General features: G+C 43.9%; 1 protein-coding gene across 1 annotated transcript in view; it reads left to right on the top strand.

Moving 5' to 3' along the window:
- C10H10orf90 (chromosome 10 C10orf90 homolog) overlaps positions 1-20,799 on the top strand; it is a 922,956-nt gene that overhangs the window by 291,718 nt on the left and 610,439 nt on the right. Inside the window, exon 5 of the mRNA XM_068255335.1 lies at positions 3,806-3,841. The gene's annotated coding sequence lies outside the window, so the exon portion shown is untranslated. The remainder of the gene's footprint in view (positions 1-3,805; positions 3,842-20,799) is intronic.

The following is a 20,799-nucleotide window of genomic DNA, read 5'->3' as shown; positions in this document are numbered from 1 at the left end:
ACAAATGTTATTTGTTGTTGTTGTTGTTGTTGTATGTCTCTGTCGCTACCCGCCGCTGCACACACAATCGTATTGATGCTGGAGGGGAGTGCTCCAGCGTGGACGTTCCTCTCTCTCTAGTCTCTGACGCGACTTCCTGTATAAACAGGAAATCGCGTCAGACACTAGAGGGAAAAACGTCCACGCTGGAGTGCACAGAAGGTATGTATCTGACCGCCGCTGCACACACAATCGTATTGATGCTGGAGGTGAGCGCAGAGGGGAGAGCCCGAGGTGAGGCAGGGGACCGTCCCCCCTCCCCGCCGAAGTGCAGCATGGCTTTCCCCTCATGCTGCCAGCCCCCAAAACGGCCCCGAGCGGGCCCCAGGGGGGGGGGGGGGCGCTCAGAATTTCTTCAGGGGGGGCCTGGTGGGACCTAGTTACGCCCCTGTGACCAAGATAATTTGATCTATTTTCCCATATTTTTTTTTATATTTTGAGATTGGCTGTGTTGGAAAAGTCAGACCAACTTTACCAAGAATTGCAGGGTGTGTGTTTGATGGTCAAATTGTATCCAACCTGTATAAATTATATATAACAGTTCAGTACATACCACACTTTATTTATTGTTTGTTTATTAAACACAAATGATAGAATTATGAAAGTGTGTGTGTATATGTACATTAAAAAAGTAGAATAATAAATAGTATGGTATATAATCTGATAATAAAAATGTATTGTTAGGTAGAAAATTAAATGTAACTGTATTTTACTTGGTTTATTTATTTGAATGAGTAATCAGAAATCAAAGTGTGTTAAATAAAGTGGCGTTCAGTGGTAGTTGCAAATATATGGACGGAGAACAACGTACCTTGCTACATACTCCTTTGTGGGATAAACCTAATCTTCCACATTTCACACAAATACCAGACCCACCGCTCTGGGCTCGTCCTAGGATTAAAGTGGACCCAAACCAAACATTTTTGTAATTCAAAATATTTAGTTGCACCGCTCTGACACATATAAAGATAAATAAACACTCCTCCAAGCCTATGAGCATTTCAGTGCATGCTTTTCACCCTTCTCTTTTCATAACTAGGGTTATACAGGTGGCAGCCATTACTTCTGAGCTTAGTAGGAGGTTTTAGATCACGGGTGTGTTTGTCATCAACTACCCTCCCTCCCACGGGCGTCATCTATGTGAAATCTCACACAAGCTGAGATCACCTCCCCTGTGACATCATCAGTAGCAGCCTGTGTTTTGTTTTTGTTTGTTATCTCCTCCACTAGTCTGCCGGATTCTGTCCCGGCAATATGAAAGGAAGGGAGGGGTTCCTCCAATAAATGTAAAATATTTTATATTTGTCATCATGCAGCTGAAAAAAGGCTGCTATTTATTATTATAATTTAGAAAATAGATTTTATTTCTGAAATCTTGTATTTTTAATTTGGGTCCACTTTAAGTCCTTGCAACATATAATTAAAGACAGGTCACTTCTATCCTTTAATGAATTCTCCCAAATAATTTTTTTTTCGATACTTATAGCTTCGACACAACTTTTATGCGCTATTTTCCAATTTTAGAGGCATGCGATATAGAAAAGACCCTCATGATGTAGAGACTGGATAAACCCCTGTCCCTAATACTGTATACTTTGCATTATTACAAAAAGGAAGTTATAGACTCCTCCGCTGCCAAGAAAAAGTGAACCAGGATATACCTGGCTTAGATGACACTGGATGGGAAGACATTTGAGAAAACTTTATTAAAACCCCTATTTCGGCTAGATTAATACAGATGACATTTTTACATAGGACCTACCTTACTCCTGAAAGAATGCATAAAATATGTAATGCGCACAGTGCACTTTGTCACAGATACCCTGCTATGACCGGAACATTTTTCCATATGTTCTGGAGTTGTGACAAATTGTAACCATTTTGGGACAAAATATTCAGCACCATTAATGACATTCTAGACTCTCATTTCATTTGCGCTCCCAAGATTGCAATGTTAGGCTTATTTCAAGTAACTCTAACAATACTGTATATGATCCGTATCTTATGTTACTCTGCCTGTAAGGAAATGGAAAGGTGATACTTTACCATCAGTCAGTACAATAAATAAAGCCCTCCCACTCTATCAAATGACCTAAAAAAATCGTAATTGCCCGCAACGATTTGACAAGAATTGGACACCCTGGTACAACAACATTAATACAGCAGGGTTCAACCCCGAATAACTACCGGTAGTGTTCGGATTTACTTAGACTTAAAGGAATACTATCGATTCACATATTTTTTTCAGTTGACACAGGAATTGTTTGGGAAGTGCTGCTAAGTACTGGTGTATACATTTTAGTAGCAACTTCTTTGTTTACTGTTAGCAAAATACTTTCAAACTTTACTGACGCCAAAACTGACGGCTGACTGAGCCACGAGGAGAGGGGAAATTCCCCTCACACTTGACCAGTTAACCCTGTGTGTAACTCTGTGTATGACAGAGAAGAGAGCTCCCAACAGTTGCAGCTGCTGTGTCCTGTGTTTCTGACTGATGTGTCTGAAGAGAGCAGAGGAAATGTAACTAATTGTCACAGCTTTTCATACTGTTTTTGCTTTCAGAGTTTGATATGGTTGATATTTGCTTTCTGTAGTTTGATATACAACTCTGGCTGTGCATTGAAGCAGACATCCCTTCTGCAATTGATTTGTCCCAATATGGCTAAATCCTACCCTCAATAAATTACAGCTTTTGCCTCTGATATTTAACATGAAAAGTAGGAAAATGTTTACACAGCTACTTACACATTGTCATTTTAGAACACTTGGGTATCGATAGTATTCCTTTAATTCATGAGTCCCATTATCTGCAGTGATGTCAGGTGGGTGGAGCCAGAGGCGGGCCAGAGAGCCATCTTCTTCTTTTCCTTTCTCTCTTTGTATCTAATTCTTCTATTCCTTTCAGACCTCTCCTTGCTCTCTGCAGTACTGGATCACCAACGCTATGTTATCCAGCACCAATACCCTGTACTTAGACATTGACCTTTTTCATGCACATCCATTGAGTGGTTGTGGTTAATTCTGCCATATTATACTTTATTATGATTATACACTGTGCAAAACGTAATTGTTACTGCAATGTGCTATTATGTACCATCTTCTCCCTGTTGGAGACCAGAGCTGTTTCTTTTACGAAATAAAAAAAAAAATGAAAAAAGATCAAAAGTTGTTTATTGATGTATTTGAAGCCAACAAGCTTTTTCGATAAATACAATCTTTTTTTTTTTTATTTATAAAATTGAAGCAATTCCAAACACGTGTGTGGTACCTCAAACAACTTTCTTAGAGCTTTCAATCAACTAAAAAATTGTATCAGTGACAGTTTCATTGAATTGAAAAAAAAATTGCATTTGAACTTGTGTGGCCACCTTTAGAACAGACGCCTTATGTCTATCCACTCACTTATATCGGCACTGCTATTGGTCTGAGGAAGCGGGCTTGTAACTGTGAAACGCGTTGCCTGTACACTAATACATTTCTCTGTCCCAAGAGATTGCCATTTTTGAGGTAAGCCACCTCAATTCTGCTTTTGAATTTTATTATTGGTTTTAACCTAGTTTTATACACATCTTTACCCCAATTGTCCCCAATCACCTATTCATTGATCGATTGATGTACTGATTGTTGCCATTCAGGCATCATCACAGTTATTTTCTGTTCATACATGATCAACTTGTCCTACTATTCAGATCCCACATCAGTTAGTGAGCTTAACCAGAAATTCATATCCTAATATCACAACAATTTTGTTTTGTTTCCTCTGTAGGTTTTTGAAGATGATCAATTTCCATCAGATTTTGAGGTAAGTTAAAATTAAGTGTTCTTTTACATTTTAAATTACCCTTTGTATTCAGCACAAATATATACATGTTGAAAAAATGGTCTTGCCTGAGTTACTGTAAGTTTATTTTCAGATGTAGTGTTTACACAGTGCTTCGATTTGTCTTAATCCTCGTACACACACTAGATAAAGCTCAACCGAGGCATTTGGCAACAATCACCTTTGCTGAAATCCAGCATGTGTACAGTGGCTCCCGTTGCCACCCAACTCCTTAGCGAGCGATTAGATTATTGATGGATCGCTTCGGCTGAGAGAATTGTTCCCCCCACTTACCCCGCCCACCACATGACATCACTCCCACACTGCCCCTCCGCCCCTGCATAGCAACACATCACTAGGCTAGCCCCGCATCTGCACAGCTCCAGCTGTACAATGTTGCCCGAGGGATCAGGTACTGTTCCCTGCCACGCGATGTGCCTTGTACATGAGGCTTTACTCAGTGATGTAGCTAAGGGCCCCAGTGCAAGCTTTACGTGACCCCCCCCCCCAGCACTTTATACATAACAATTCATATGGCCCACCAAAACCTGCCAGGACAACCACAGTATTAGTGGTGCAAGCAAGCTATGGGGAACAATATTCAAAACATCTATAGAAGTGATCATTACCAGCAGAGGACCAATCAGGAGCTAATACTGCCATTGAGGGAGGCCCCCTTCGGCCCAAGGGCCCAGGTGACTGAGGCCGCAACCTCTGCATCCCCTATTGCTGCTTCGCTGGCTTGACTGTCTTAGCTGAGCCTCTGTTTAGTACTGGGATCTGTTGTAGAGGATCTCAACACAATGGATCTGGTCTTCCACTCTCTAGAAGAGAGTTTTCATGTCCTGCTGTCTCCCAGGATCAAGCATGCTTCCACTTTTGTAAGGTCTTGTCCACCAGTGCAGCCTCACCGCGGTTCCCAATATTGTGCGGTTCAATACACCCTCATCCAATATAACTGAATGGGCCATATGTCCAGCAGATCAAGATGCTGCAGGCCAACTCTGCCCCCAACTGTCTAGTGTTTCTTCTAAAGGCTCCTGCAATGTTTTGGTAGAGTCTCTCACCTGTCCCAGGAGGTGCGCTGCTTTGTCAGCCCATTGTCGTTCTCCTCGCTGGCTGCATCTTCTCTGTGACCGCTACTTCTTGTGTGATTAGCACTCATGCAAAGGATGGAAGTGGAGTGCCCAAGACCAACCGTCCTTCAGTACCTCTCAGACAGCAGCACAGTAATCCACAAAAAGGGTATAAGAGCTTTTTTGTGGAGGTGCCAACCCTTTTTGAGGATTTCTTCTCTGTGACCTGCAGCATGTTATTACATAATAACATGCGCTGAGTCACACAGGACAGGAGAGGCGCCCCTGCAAGAATGAAGATGGCAAGTGCACAGAGCCGCGGTCTGTCAGAGGAGCATACGTGCATGCCAGGACAGGTGAGACACTCTGCCGAAAACATTGCAATAGTAAAGTTGGTAGGAGACAGGGGAGTGGAAGCTAGCTCAGGGGACTTTACAGCAACAAAAACAATAGGGCCCCCAGTGCTGCTTTGGGGGGAAGGGGGTGTTTCAGGTATGGGGGGTTAGGTCTGTCAGGGACGTTCCCAGGTTAACTTTGCTTGGGGGCTCGCTATAACTAGAAGAGGCCCTGCAGCTCACCAAAGTTTTTCCATGGGGTTTGGGCTCTGCTCTACATTATTGTGAACAGTAAGGGGCTTGTCACGTTTGCGATGGCATTTTCTGCATGGGATTTCCTGCATACATCATTTCAGTTTTTTTTTTTTTTTTTTTTGTATTTCTCAGCCAAATGTAACCACTTCACCACCAAGGCGTTTTTACCCTAATGGACCAGAGCAATTTTCACCTGTCAGCACTCCTACCTTTCATTCACCAATAACTTTATCACTACTTAACACACTTAAATGATCTATACCTTATTTTTCTCACCACAAATTAGGCTTTTTTGGGGTGATTTTTGTTTTCAGTAATTACTTTATTTCTATTATCAGGGAAAATATGAAAAGAAATATATACTTTTTCTCCAATTCCATCCCCTGCTGTTTTTAAAATAAACAGTGCTACTGTTTAATAAAGCCCCCACATTTTATTTGCCCATTTGTTCCAGTTATTACAATATTTAAATGATGTTCCTAGTACAATGTGTGGCGACAATATATTATTTTGAAATTTTTTTGTTTTGTGTTTTATTTTGTACTTGATCAACAAGTACATGCCCTTATTTGTAATAATATGCCCTCATAACATACATAGTAAAAAATCCCTAACATAACTTTTTAAGTCTTTTTTAAATGCTGTCGCTTGTTTTTTTTTTTTTTTTTTTTTTACAGTTTTTTTTTTATTGGTAGCTTTGAGGGGCAGGGGAAGGGGGAAGGAGTGTTTAATTCATTTTATTTTATTTATATAGTGTAAAATGTAGTGTAAAATGTGTTTTAATAAAACTAGATGTCCCCACACCGAGTTCAAGCACACAGGAAGTGTTGTTACAGGAAAGATCATTGGCTTCTCGTTGGAGCCATGAACTTTCCATTGCAGGTACTTTGATTCGCTCAGGGAACACATGTTCCTATTCACCAATTAAAGATATTTCTGTGTCGGCGGGTACGTGCACTTGTGCGTGGTGGTGGTGGTGGCAGCAGCAGGCAACGTTTTAAAATGTCCATTTTCCATTAACAGAGTCAAACTTGCCCTGGTCACTTCTACTGAACAGGAGAGGATGGAAATTTTCCCTGATAGGTCAAAGAGAGCAATAACAGCCCAAAAGGACTCCTAAACTCTTTCTACACCAACCAAAACTAAAATATGCTTTCTTTCCATGACTTTGGGCTTTTAAAAGATTTGCATTATCCTGCAAAATACTTTCCCCATTTTTTACCCCTTCCTTGTGGTTTAGTAACACATATGCAATTTATCACTTGCGGAATCATTATTCATAAGAGGAGAGGAAAAAACGCAAAGTGATCATGCCAGTATTAGGAAACTGGTGAACACCCGTTTTGAAATTAATTTAGAAGTAGGAATAAGCTCATTACGGCGCCCACATAATCACATTTTTAAAGTTTTCCATTTGCATAGTTTGAGTAATGAGGATTACTGGGAAAGCTAAATGCTTTCTGTAAACCGGAATCTATCTCTGCTGTGAAGACTTTGCTTCAAGGTCAGCTACTAATGCGTGTTTCACACAGCCCTAATGTCCGCCGCAAACTGACCATGAAAAGAACGCCGCTTCCACCCGTAAGCGCCTAAGCGGCATTTATCAAACATGGGAAATGAGCGAAATCCTTTTTGCTCATTAAAGAGACCCCCTGAACAGAGAAAATAAACAGAAACTGGACTTACCTGGGGCTTTCTCCAGCTCCCCGTAGTCTGCGCGGTCCCTCGGCGCCCTCTGAGACCCCTCCGTGTGCCTGCTGGAAGCTCCATTCAGTGGGCGACTTTGGGCCAGTCGTGCGCAACTGCATATGTGTGCCCTGTTCAGGCGCCGGCACAATCACATGCCCATTGTCGGGACTGGCCTGTGCATGTGCGGTTCTTGAAATACTGAACTTCGGCCAATGTCGTGCACTGAACTGAGCTGCCAGTGGGAGCACGGAGGGGACCCGGAGGATGCCGAGGGATCTTGCGGGCTACGGGGGGCTATAGGAGGCCCCAAGTAAGTCCAGATTCCGTTTATTTTCTCTGTTCAGGGTCCCTCTAAACTGTGAGAGACAGGGAGCGAAAATACATTTGAAAGGGGGTTGTAAAATCCAAAATAAGAAATTGCAAAAAAAATTGCGCCCCCAAAATGTATGTAAACTCCCCTTGTTTTCCAAAATAAGTCCCTATGTGTCCCCAATTTTTTTTTTTTTTATATCTGGTCTGGGTGCCTTTGCCGAACTGCAGGATCTTTGCAGTGCCAGCGGCATTTACAAGCTTATTTCAGCATGCCAATAACCGAAAGCTTTCTTTTTTAGATAAGATAAGAACACTATGACTAGAAGGCAATTAAATTCCCCCTCCCTTTGAAGAGTTTACACAGTGATTTAAAGGCTCGTACACACGCCGTACTAAAGGGAACGACGGACCCTCCCGCTGGGCGGGCGTTCCAGCGACAGTGCAGCGTGTGTACAGTCAGTCTGCAGACTGATAAGGCTGTTTCTGAACGATCTGCTGTTTTAATTTCAGTTTTTTTTAATTATCCTTAAAGCAAACCAGGACTTGAAAATTAAAAGTCAAAATAAACATTCATACATCATACTTACCTCCCGCATAATCTACTCCTCAATCTCTTACCTCTCTCTTGCGTCCTGTTTGTTCGCTGTGATAAATGGAATTCTCTGCCCTCCATTTTAAAAATGGCCTCTACCCCATAACAGCTTCCTGGTCAGCACACTGTTAAACTGTAATATCACCCACTTGAGCCATAGGGAAACATGGACATTACCTTGCTAATCAGTTGTTCTTTCAGTTATAACTGACAGCAACTGATATATAACTGACAGCAACTGATATATTTCAGTTCTGACAAAATCTTCTTAGAACTGGAAGGGATCACTGTAAGAAGAAAATGGTGAGCTTCTGATAGGAACTGATGGTGAGGTAAGTATATAATATTCATTTGCAGCTACGTCATGTGTTTATTTTAAATAATTTTACTCAGTTCAGGTTCACATTAAAGTCATGATCTTGGGTATCTCAGATTATAATGTTATTTATTCTAGTAAAATAGCGTCCTCCACAAGCGTATAAAACGACAGAACCCAGCTTTGGTGCAATGCACCTGTAGAGAGAAAGTGAGCACAGAGACAGAATGTATGTGTGTCCACCAATCTAGTCGCCACCCGGCGACGGTGAACACACAACAGCGGAAAGCAAGTGGGAACGCAATCGCAAGAGTGGCGATTGCCAACAGTGGCACAAGACCGAGTAGAGACAGAGCACAAGTGTAGCGAGAAAGAAACGGCAAAAAACAATGATCAGAACGCCAAGGAAAATAACAAACGCACTCGCTAAGCGCGGTCGCCGCACGAAAAGCGCAACAGCGACAAAACACGCTAATGGCACGGTCTCCGCACGAAAAGCGCAACAGAGACAAAACGCGCCAACCCTAAGTAACCAATGAAACACAAAAATGAATAGAGAACGCGAACGCTTGCTGTAGGCTCGGTGAGGTAACCGTTTAGCAAGTGTTCGTTTCAGACAAGACAGACAGAAGGAGTAACCAATAGCAACCGCAGCTCTGGCCTACACTCCCAGACAGAATACAGAAGGAACCACCGCCACTACTGCTAGGGTGAATGCGATCCCAACAGACAGAACGATTTCCTGTCGACCGCCGCTGGCGACAAGACAATCGCAACAGATAGACAGACAAGGCAATACAGATAATTACAACCTGACTACGCTAGAAGGAATGCTAGTGCACTCCCAAGGAATTACTCTAAGATAATCTTAGCAAACAATTAGCAAAGGCTGAGACTCCAGGTAAGTTAGCAGGAACAAACCTCTATGACCAGCAGGGAATTCTGGGAGCAAAAGGTATTTATACTGCAAGCCATCAAAGGAAGCAGCTAAGCAATTTACATGACAAGTAGATGCAAATGCCTCACCAGCAGAGCAACTCTGAAACTTGCAGAGTGAAGACAGGTCTCCTTTCCAGGGACCTGCAGAACTTAGACCTACAAAATGGTCAAAAAAGTGTCTGTCTGTGCAGACAGCAGAGCGGACCATTACAGGTACACACTTTACATTGCGATCTGACTTGCTGAAATAAGCAATGTATCCCAAAAGTTTTGTTGTTGTCTCTTAACGTGTTAGAGAGTTTGTGAATCTTTAAATATTTTAGCATTTTCTGTGCTTTATGTATTGAGCGTTCACCTTTTCTGACTCGCCGCCACGAACGTTATGTATTCCGAAAGTCAGCATAACTTGTCTAAAAATAATTCAGACTTTTATTATTCCATCTGCAACACCAAAAATGCTCAATGAGTGTCTGACTCCTCTAGCGTGCTTTCTAACTTTAGACAAATTCCTTTGGCTTCTGTAGTTACATCCAATCTACGTCTCTATGCAAGCCCCACAGATATCACTTGTGATGGTTCCCGCTAACGATGTCCTCACATTGTCATTTCTTATATCTGGAAAATCCTGATGTCATCGCATGATTCATTAGAAAAGTGTAACATGATAGAATTCATAGCTGACAATCCAGCAAAAAGGCACCTGGATGTAGGGCAGAGGTGGGAAAATCATTAGGCAATTCACATGGCGGTGTGTTCAGTTCAAGCACTAACAAGCACGCTTTCTGCCCCTGCCTACAATGCCACATAGGCCTTAAATGTTCTAGGATTTAACTGTCATATACCCGTCTAAAGGAAATAAGTCTACAGCGGAGACCTGGAGAAGCGAGTACATTGTTAAAATTCATAGTGTAAGGTTTCGAGTGCCTGGGCTAACTCTACTTACAATGGGCCCCCCGGGCAAAATTAACCTGGATCTCCTTTCCCTTGACAGATCCCAGGTTAGTTTTAGGAGTGGAGAGGGGAGGTTAGTGTAAAGAGTGGAGAGGGGGAGGTTAGTGTTAGGAGTAGAGAGGGGGAGGTTAGTGTTAGGAGTAGAGAGGGGGAGGTTAGTGTTAGGAGTGGAGAGGAGGAGTTTAGTGTTAGGAGTGGAGAGGGGAGGTTAGTGTTTGGGGTGGAGAAGGGGAAAGTTAGTGTTAGGAGTGGAGAGGGGAGGTTAGTGTTAGGAGTGGAGAGGGGGGAGGTTAGTGTTAGCAGTGGAGAGGGGGAGTTTAGTGTTAGGAGTGGAGAGGGGGAGGTTAGTGTTAGGGGTGGAGAGGGGGGAGGTTAGTGTTAGGAGTGGAGAGGGGAAGGTTAGTGTTAGGGGTGGAGAGGGGGGAGGTTAGTGTTAGGAGTGGAGAGGAGGAGGTTAGTGTTAGGAGTGGAGAGGGGAAGGTTAGTGTTAGGAGTGGAGAGGAGGAAATTAGTGTTAGGAGTGGAGAGGGGGAGGTTAGTGTTAGGGGTGGAGAGGGGGGAGGTTAGTGTTAGGAGTGGAGAGGGGAGGTTAGTGTTAGGAGTAGAGAGGAGGAGGAGGTTAGTGTAAGGAGTGAAGAGGGGGAGGTTAGTGTAAGGAGTGGAGAGTGGAGGTTAGTATTAGGAGTGGGGATAGGAAACTTAGTGTTAGGAGAGGAGAGAAGAGATTGGTGCTAGAAGTGGAGGGGGGGGGGGATAGTGCTAGGAGTGGAAAGGGGGAGGTTAGTGTAAGGAGTGAAGAGGGGGAGGTTAGTGTAAGGAGTGGAGAGTGGAGATTAGTATTAGGAGTGGAGAGAGGGAGGTTAGTATTAGGAGTGGGGATAGGAAGATTGGTGTTAGAAGAGGAGAGAAGAGATTGGTGCTAGAAGTGGATGGGGGGGGGGGGGGGTTAGTGCTAGGAGTGGAAAGGTGGAGGTTAGTGTTAGGAGTAGAGAGGGAGGTTAGTGCTAGGAGTGGAGATGGGGGAAATTAGTGTTAGGAGAAAAAGAGGTTAATGTTAGTTTTAGGTGTTGGAAAGGGGACATAATAAAGATATTGCTGAAAATGAATTTTCTGCAATGCCATGCGCCAAAAAGGAGGAGTCGCAAGAACTGATGTAAGCCCCAACAAACCTTCAGTCACACCTCCACCACACCTCCAGTCACACCCCTACAACATTTCCTGTTACATCTCACCACATCCTCCAGTCACACCTCCACCACGCCTCCATTCACACCCCTACAACATTTCCTGTTACATCTCACCACATCCTCCAGTCACACCTCCACCACACCTCCATTCACACCCCTACAACATTTCCTGTTACATCTCACCACATCATCCAGTCACACCTCTAGTCATACTCCCAGCACACCTCTGGCTACACAGAGCAGAAAAATTAATAAGCAAAATATAATTTTAATTTTCAATTCATACTGATAATTTCCTTTTTTCCACCAATACTTTCTTATATTATCATTTGTAAATTAACAATAATTTGGAGTTTGAATGTGAAATATTGTCACTAACATTCTCTCAGATGAGCTCACAGTCTAATTCTACCATAGCCATAGTCTAATGTCCCACCATATTATTATTATGTATTTACAGTATATAGCACTGACATCTTCTGCAGCACTTTACAGAGTACATAGTCATGTCACTGACTGTCCTCAGAGCAGCTCACAATCTAATCCTACCATAGTCATAGTCTAATGTCCTACCATATTATTATTATGTATTTATATAGCACTGACATCTCCTGCAGCACATTACAGAGTACATAGTCATGTCACTGACTGTCCTCAGAGGAGCTCACAGTCTAATCCTACCATAGTCATAGTATAATGTCCTATCATATTCTTCTTCTTCTTCTTCCTCTCCTCCTTATTATTATTATTATTATATTATGTATTTATATCTCACTGACATCTTCTGCAGCACGTTACTGAGTACATAGCCATGTCACTGACTGTCCTCAGAGCAGCTCACAATCTAATCCTACCATAGTCATAGTCTAATGTCCTACCATATTATTATTATGTATTTCTATAGCACTGACATCTCCTGCAGCACATTACAGAGTACATAGTCATGTCACTGACTGTCCTCAGAGGAGCTCACAGTCTAATCCTACCATAGTCATAGTATAATGTCCTATCATATTCTTCTTCTTCTTCCTCTCCTCCTTCTTCTTCTTATTATATTATGTATTTATATCTCACTGACATCTTCTGCAGCACGTTACAGAGTACATAGTCATGTCACTGACTGTCCTCAGAGGAGCTCACAATCTAATCCTACCATAGTCATAGTCTAACGTCCTACCATATTATTATGTATTTATATAGCACTGACATCTTCTGCAGCACATTACAGAGTACATAGTCATGTCACTGACTGTCCTCAGAGGAACTCACACTCTAATCCTACCATAGTCATAGTCTAATGTCCTATCATCCTATATAATAAAATACAAGTGTCCATGCCTCTGTCCCTGTGTCAGTGCTGACAGCCTTTGGGACAGGATGCAAGGCGGGCGGACGTGTGTGTACGTGCATGGCGGGCGGCAGACGGGTGCGCACGCTGCAGACGGGTGCACGTGCGGCAGGCGGGTGCGCGCGCTCACTGACTGGCGGGGGTGGTGGCGTGAGACCTAGAGCCCGTTTTTAAACGGGATTAGGTCAACTAGTATTATTATAATGTATTTATAAAGGCACTTACATCTTCTGCAGCACATTACAGAGTACATTGTCATGTCACTGACTGTCCTCAGAGGAGTTCACAGTCTAATACTATCAAAAAACAAAAGGTACTAATAATAATTTAGCTTTAAGTGAACATCTGTGGCTACCCAGAATGCACTGCTACTGAATAACAAATTATCTCTTTATGCCTCTGAAACCGCTGGTGTTTAGCCAGCCTATAGCTTTAAATTTAACAGATCCACATCAACATGCAGACAGCCTGTTTCAGACCGACATTTGGTCCTCCCAGTACATGACAGGGATTGAAATGGCTCTATGGGATCATAGATAGTCTAAGTCCCTCCCTACCACAGTCCCTACCAATTAATTTATCAGCAGCAGTGGTGCTCATCCAGATTCCGGATATTCGAACTACCCAGATAATCCGAACTTTTTCCATTATCCGAACTTTGAATAGCAATTCGGATATTTTTTAAAATCCGAATAGTACTATCCGACAAACTCGGATTTTCCATCTGAAATCCGAAATCCGTGCGGATAGTTAGTTCAGATATCCGACCAGAAGCCAAAATCACCTTCAATGGCAAAAATCCCTTTAGAAGGCAGTCAGGCCTAGCGAGAGAGAGAGATTTTGAGAAAGGGGTATTCGAGCAACACTGATCAGCAGTTCCTTGAATTGGGGGACTCTAAGGAGCTCATATCCTGGCCAGTTCCTCAATTTTGCTCATGACGGCCCCCGTACTTTGTCAATGGATTCCAATTTGCCATCCCTTATTTTTGTGCAGAACCTTTATTCAAGGATTTCGCATCTTTACTTTAAGTGTTACTAATTTCTCTCTGGTGTAATTCTGCATAAGTGACACAATAAGACGTTAATATTTCTTGACACCGGAGATTACAGAAAAGCTCATACATGAAATTGTGCAAGCGCACCAATGGCAGCCAGAAAATAAGAAGTGGCTTTTCAAGAGCGTATTATTATCATCTGGCCTTGAGCATGGCTTATGGCGGTCATACGATTCCGGTGCCAGTGGGACGGCAAAATCTTGCAAATACTCTCATTATCGTCCCAGTGATAGAATAATTGCACATAACAGCGCAACAAATTCTAATCATGGCTGTATAATTTGCTCTCCAGAAAGCGTGTCAATGGTAACAAGATATTCTTTAGATTTACTGCCGTTCGTTAAATCCAGCAGCTGACCAGACCTTCGAAAGAGGAGGGTAAACTGCAGCCATGACCTTGTGCTGTTTCTCTGGTAGCATGTCAGTCTACCTGATTTAATTACCTAGCCATTGTCAGCTCTGGAATGCTAATGAGTGAAGTTTGCTTTTAGGGTGGGCAGCGTATTTCTGACCTCAGGAAAGCAAGATCAGAGTCTGCTCCATCTGTACACCGCAGAAGAAATGATAAGTAACTAAAATGCCACAAGATAGTCGGTAGAATTTAGAAGATCACTGCCCAGTGCCCTCTGTGGAACTCACAAAACTCACGTCGCTCTCCAATTAAATGCCCAAATATCAATGGCACACGGGGTGTCGACTTGAACAGTGTGTGCGCTGCATTTAAAGGAAACCAGAGATGAACGCTTTGGCACAGAATAAACATATCCCCCGATAGATTTGACTAAATAAATACTATACCTGGTATTTTCGCCGCTCTGGTGTGCTGTTTTTTGTGGGGTTTTTTTGTTGTTGTTTTTACTAAAACTCCATGCAAAACACAATTCATCAGAAAAGCATAGTATTTAGTGGGATGTGAGCAAAATGAAATCACCATTTCTTAAAACCACTTATGACTAACAAATATAGATTAAAAAAAAGTTTTTCAATATGCCTTACATTAGCAGCTCCTCCCATCTCATCACAGCTCTCTGTAATGCTGCAAGTATACAGAAGAGGAAAGCAGAGCCAGAAGGGGGCAGGCTTGGGCTTGAAAAGACATCAGAGAAGACAGACTCGGCTATAATGATTCCTGAGCAAAGCCAGACTGAATGCTCAGTCGGGGATTTTATCTGGGCTGATAAGCAGGCTGAGCAGTGAAGGATGAAACAGAGAGCAGGGTAGGTGTTTTCTCTAATGTTCCCACTGATATATATGGTAAAATACACAAGGGTGCTTCGTCTCTGGCTCAATTTAAAGTGGGATTGTCAGCCATAAAATCAAATTCCATTTACCCAGTGCTCTGTGTTTATTATGCAGCTTGCAACCTGACCCTGCATTGCAAACATTCTAATCTAATCAGAAATGTTTCTTTTGTAATAAATCCTATTTCAGTCAGCCTGGCTCTATTTGGTACATTGCCGATGAGAAGGAAGCCTGTCATCTCTGCTGCCACATTCCTGTTCCTCACTGATTGGCTGAGGGCAGTTTAGTGAGCTGCTGAAATACAATCTTTGCTGTGCTCACATGTGTTTACAAAGCAAGCTAGATATGACAGTGCAGTTTCTAGGAGAAAAAAAAAAACAAGGTAGGAAATAACATCAGGATTGGCTTCAGGCAGAGGTAATAAAAATGGAAAATGGCAGGAACAGTTTTCTCTTTATTTATTATATAAAATTCACTGAAATCAAAACGGGGACAGTATGTTTTGTAATTAGAATACAAGTATTTATCTACTTATATATGTGTTTTTTTTCCCCTGAGATAGTATGGCTGTCCCTCCTGCTTTAAAGAGAACCCAAGGTGGGAATTTATTATGCTAGTGGGGCACAGAGGCTGGTTGTGCACACTAACACCAGCCTCTGTTGCCCCATGGTGTGCCTCAAAGACCCCCCTGCGCGCCGCTATACCCCCGCAGTGCTGGCGACAATGTTTACCTAAGCGCTGTCTGTCAGCGCCGCTCCCCCGCCTCCTCCTTATCGGCGCTACCCGCCTGTGTCCCTTCCCTCCCGCTGATTGGAGGGAAGTGACGCGGGCGGGCAGTGCCGATACGCTGCATGTCGCCAGCACTGCGGGGGTATAGCGGCGCGCAGGGGGGTCTTGGAGGCACACCATGGGGCAGCAGAGGCTGGTGTTAGTGTGCACAACCAGCCTCTGTGCCCCATTAGCATAATAAATTTCCACCTCGAGTTCTCTTTAAGGACATTAACTTAGATTAAAGCAAATTTCTCAATTCACTAGAGAAAATAAAATCATCCCCATCAAGTGTGTTTATTCACAAAGCAGCGTTATGCAGTAATGCACAGATATATGCATGTTATTTTAGGGTAGAATTGAAACACTTGACCACTACAGGTGGTTCGCTAATGGACCAGAGCAATTTGCAATTTCAGTGCTCCCCCCATTCATTCACCAATAACTTTATCACTACTTATCACACTGAAATGATCTGTATCTTGTTTTTTTGCCACTAATAAGGCTTTCTTTAGGTGGTACTTTTTGCTAAGAATTGTTTTATTCTAAATGCATTTTAACAGGAATAGTAAGGAATAATGGGGAAAAAAATCATTAGTTCACAATTTTAAGGAGGAACTGTAACGACAAAACGTCCCCTGGGGGGTACTCACCTCGGGTGGGGGAAGCCTCTGGATCCTAATGAGGCTTCCCACGCCGTCCTCCATCCCTCAGGGGTCTCGCTGCAGCCCTCCGTGCAGCAGTGACGTCAATGTTTACCTTCCCGGCTCCTGCGCAGGCGCTCTGATGGCTGTCGGCATCGAAGTAGGCGGAAATACCCGATCGCCGTCGGGTCTGCTCTACTGCGCAGGCGCAAGTTTCCGGCGCCTGCGCAGTAGAGCGGACCCGACAGAGATCGGGTATTTCCGTCTATTTCCGTGCCGAAAGCAGCCACAGCGCCCCCGCTGGAGCCAGCAAAGGTAAATATTGAATCTACAGTCGGGTCTGTCGCCGGCTGTTCGGAGGGCTGCAGCGAGACCTCCGTGGGACAGAGGACGGCGTGGGAAGCCTCATTAGGATCCGGAGGCTTCCCCCACCCGAGGTGAGTACCCCCCAGGGGAGGTTTTTGATGTTACAGAGTCTCTTTAAGCCATTAAAGTTTTAAAATAAAATGTGCTACTTGGGATAAAATCCACACATTTTATTTGCCCATTTGTTCTGGCTATTACAACATTTAAATTGTGTTCTTAGTACAATTTATGGTGACAATATTTTATGTGGAAATAAAGGTGTATAATTTTTTTATTCTTTTTGTATATTTACAGCGGGCTAGCAGGGAGGAGATGCTATGGGAGGAGGTGCAGCACATACCAGGCATCCTGGGGATCAGATGCTGCGGGCCAGCAGGGAGATGCTATGGGAGGAGGTGCAGCACATACCCAGCATCCTGGGGATCCGATGCTGCAGGCCAGCAGGGAGGAGATGCTATGGGAGGAGGTGCAGCACATACCCGGCATCCTGGGGATCAGATTATGCAGGTCAGCAGGGAGGAGATGCGGTCTTGGAGGAAGCAGAGGGAGATACTGTATGTTTAAGACTATAAGACTCACGTTTTCTCCCCCAAAATAGGGGAAATAAGTCAATGCGTCTTATAGTCCAAATGCCGGGAGTTACTGACTTGTCAACACCTGCCAATACCAACCTCCAACCCACCACTATGTTGGGGACTCCCAGCACTGTGCCCATGCAGAGGAGGACTCGGGGACACAAAAGGGTATAGAGGAGGACACAAGGTGGACAGAGGCAGACATATGGAGGACACAGGGAGACACAAGTGGCACAAGGGGCATAAGGTACAAAGGGGGCATAATAAACAAGATGCCCCTTCACCATGGATGCACCAGGTTTAGTATATATATATATTTTCCCTGGCTTTTGTCCTCTAAACCTAGGTGTGTCTTATGGTCAGGAACGTCTTATAGTCTGAAAAATACGTTAAGCGTAGTGCCAGTGCCTGGCCTGCACAGTCTTTCCTCAACAGTCCGGCTTTGCACACAAACATCGTAGAATGGGGGGTGGATGTCGATCTTCAAAATGTATTGCTTCAGGCTGCAAAAATTCTAGAAGTGACCCAGTGTATGTTTTAGCATAATGTCATGTGATGGGTTATGGAGAAGAGGCAGCCAGCGGGGATCAAGCAGGCGAGCATGGCAGAGCAGTGTGCTGGTACAGGTGAGTTGCTACACTGACAAAACTTTTCAGGGGCTCCAGGGGAGCACAAGTCAGGGGGAAACCTGGAGGGCAGCATCTCTTGGGGCCCCTGGGGCATTTGCCCCCTTCACCTGTATGGAGGCGCTGGCCCTGATTCTCTGTAGTCTTCATGTTTTCCTTCCATTCAAGGTCAGTCCCTCTCCACAAAACTCCGCTCTGCACAGTATACATTTCCTCCATTTATTTTTAATCCAAACACAGTGACGGTAAAGAGACAAGTCTGCAGACGTCCATGCATAAATAGCCAGAGGCCTAAACTCCCCTTCTACCATAAAGCAGTTCTGTACATTCTCTATGAGAGGAATGATATTATATCGGCCCATTCCGTTATACAAGCCTCTTCGTGAGCAGACATAGTTGCTCATCCAGGCTCTTAAAATAATGAGGTTTTATCAAACTTCTTTTTATTCTCCAAGATATTGTGCTGAGGAAATTGCCTGTGGAACGCACACTGCGTTCTCTGCTCCCTGTGATATTTCATAAAGGATAAAACAATGTTCTATTAACAACCTGAGCTGGTCAGGCACAACATGAAATAGAAATGCTTTCAAAGAGTCCTTCCTTCCTGTAGGCTCCATTCATACTGTGTCCGCTACCCTACATTTTAAGGGACCGGACAAAGGGCTCAAATGGGAGGTTGAATTCCGGGGTGATCTTTTATGGGCCAGTCCACATTCATTCATTTCATTCCTGCAGATTTCCATGGAGGAAAGTGGAAGACAATGGTGCATAACATTAAAGGAGTTCTTTGGCATGTTTAAAAAAACAAAAACAGGCACTTACCTGGGGCTTCTATCGACCCCCTGAAGCTGTCATGTCCCGCGCCGTCCTCCTTAGAGTTGGGCCGAACGGTTCGCCTACGAACGGTTCCATGCGAACTTCCGTGGTTCGCGTTCGCGTCCCGCAGGCGAACCTTTGCGGAAGTTCGGTTCGCCCCATAATGCACCATGGAGGGTCAACTTTGACCCTCTACATCACAGTCAGCAGGCACAGTGTAGCCAATTAGGCTACACTAGCCCCTGGAGCCACTCCCCCCTACTAAAAGGCAGGCAGCGGCGACCATTACGGTCACTCGTGTGCCTGCATTAGTGAGAGTAGGGCGAGCTGCTGCAGACTGTCTCTCATAGGGAAAGATTAGTTAGGCTTAGCTTGTCCCTGGCTGCATACCTGTTCTGTGAACCCACCACTGCATACCTGTACTGTGAACCCACCACTGCATACCTGTTCTGTGAACCCACCACTGCATACCTGTACTGTGAACCCACCACTGCATACCTGTTCTGTGAACCCACCACTGCATACCTGTACTGTGAACCCACCACTGCATACCTGTTCAGTGAACCTGCCACTGTTGAGCCGAAATTTTCGTAATTTTGCATTACTATAATTACGCATGCGAAATTTGCGATTACGATGCGAAATTACGGTAGCGTAATTGCCATTAAAATCGTAATTGAAAATACCGTAAGCGTAATTTTCAACGCGTAATTTCGCGTTTCGTTCATGCCGTAATTTCGCATTAAACGCTACCGTAATTTCGCGTTAAACCGTAACGCTCCGTATAATGTAAAAAAGCCGCCGACTTTAAGGGTTAATAGCAAAGCCCCCTTAAATGCCAAGAGCCTCAAATTTGGAGAATATATTAAGGAGATCAGAAGGAAAAAGAGGAAAACATTTTTTTCAAAAAGACCTTATAGTTTTTGAGAAAATCGATGTTAAAGTTTCAAAGGAAAAATGTAAACATTTAAAAACCCGCCGACTTTAACGGTTAATAGCAAAGCCTGCTTAAAGTTTAGGAACACCAAATTCCCAGGGTATATTAAGGGGATCAGTGGGAATAAGAGGAAATTTTTTTTTTTCAAAAAGACCTTATAGTTTTTGAGAAAATCGATTTTTAAGTTTCAAGGGCGAAAATGTCTTTTAAATGCGGAAAATGTCAGTTTTTTTTGCACAGGTAACAATAGTGTATTATTTTCATAGATTCCCCCAAGTGGGAAGAGTTTTACTTACTTCGTTCTGAGTGTGGGAAATATAAAAAAAAAACGACGTGGGGTCCCCCCTCCCAGACCTCTTTAACCCCTTGTCCCCCATGCAGGCTGGGATAGCCAGAATGCGGAGCACCGGCCGCGTGGGGCTCCGCACCCTGACTATACCAGCCCGCATGGTCCATGGATTGGGGGGTCTCGGAAGGGGAGGGGCAGCCAAGCTTTCCCCTCCCCCTCCGAGCCCTTGTCCAATCCAAGGACAAGGGGCTCTTCTCCACCTCCGATGGGCGGTGGAGGTGGAGGCCGCGATTTCCTGGGGGGGGGGGGGGGTTCATGGTGGAATCTGGGAGTGATTTGAAGGAACCCCATTGGTCTGCTAAGGACCAATGGGGCTCCTTGGAGCCCATATTCAAAGATGCTTAGAGAGCTCTGAGCTATATAGCTCAGAGCTCTGTCGGGTCTGTGCAGCGCGGCGGCGGCTGAGCGGCGAGTGACGTCGGGTGCAGCGTAGTTACAATGTAACAAAGTTCTTACATTGTAATAACTTTGTTACATTGTAAGTTACTGATAGAACATTTCCGAGGCTATTTCGAGGGATCATTTATTTAAAGGGACAGGTAAGTATTAATGGTTAATTAAG

Source organism: Hyperolius riggenbachi, chromosome 10 (assembly GCF_040937935.1).
Source record: "Hyperolius riggenbachi isolate aHypRig1 chromosome 10, aHypRig1.pri, whole genome shotgun sequence".
Taxonomy (NCBI): Eukaryota; Metazoa; Chordata; class Amphibia; order Anura; family Hyperoliidae; genus Hyperolius; species Hyperolius riggenbachi.
The sequence above is the reverse complement of the archived record's forward strand: the minus strand, read 5'-3'. Positions and strand labels throughout refer to the sequence as shown.